Here is a 576-nt window from a genome sequence, read left to right as displayed (position 1 = left end):
CAAATCCCCAGAGGGGGACATGCAGGAGGCAGCCAATTGATTTTCTCTCTCATTGATGTTTCTCTCTCTCTCCCCATCTCCCTTCCTCTCTCTCCAAAATCAATAAAGAAAAAAAAAAAATAATGTGTTTCCTTTAATTCCACATCTTATTTGTAAAAAGTGGAGGGGGGTGGGAAGGGAGCTTTTTTCTTTTGCTGCTTAGTGCTGACATAGGTACTTTCACTCTTGTCATTAAATTTTTTTTGAAAGTCAATTTCAGAAAATTTAAGGCTTATGAAGAAAGTGCAAGTTAACATGTTAGCACAAACACCCCAGGTATAACTCAGCCTCATTTTTATTGCACAGATTGCCTCACATGGATATTTTTACAGTGAAAAGTCCCGATTTTGCTATTGAGTCACACACACTGTGCTTGACTCATATTTTTCCCAAGCTGATCATAGGGTGTGAGGACACCCACCAGGGCACTGCACAAAATACGGAGCAACCCACAAATTTGCAAGTCAATCTCGTTCAGGGGCCATGCCAACCTTCTCTGTATTGTTCCAATCTTAGTTTATGTGTTGCCAAACCCAC

At 40.6% G+C, this 576-nt stretch overlaps 1 non-coding gene across 1 annotated transcript; it reads right to left on the bottom strand.

Moving 5' to 3' along the window:
• Positions 1-472: 472 nt before the first annotated feature.
• LOC118624823 lies at positions 473-576 on the bottom strand. Its single transcript, XR_004958490.1, has one exon. It is a non-coding gene; the product is annotated as a U6 spliceosomal RNA (small nuclear RNA).

This window comes from Molossus molossus, unplaced genomic scaffold, assembly GCF_014108415.1.
Source record: "Molossus molossus isolate mMolMol1 unplaced genomic scaffold, mMolMol1.p scaffold_m16_p_10, whole genome shotgun sequence".
Taxonomy (NCBI): domain Eukaryota; kingdom Metazoa; phylum Chordata; class Mammalia; order Chiroptera; family Molossidae; genus Molossus; species Molossus molossus.
This window is presented reverse-complemented; position numbering and strand designations above follow the sequence as displayed.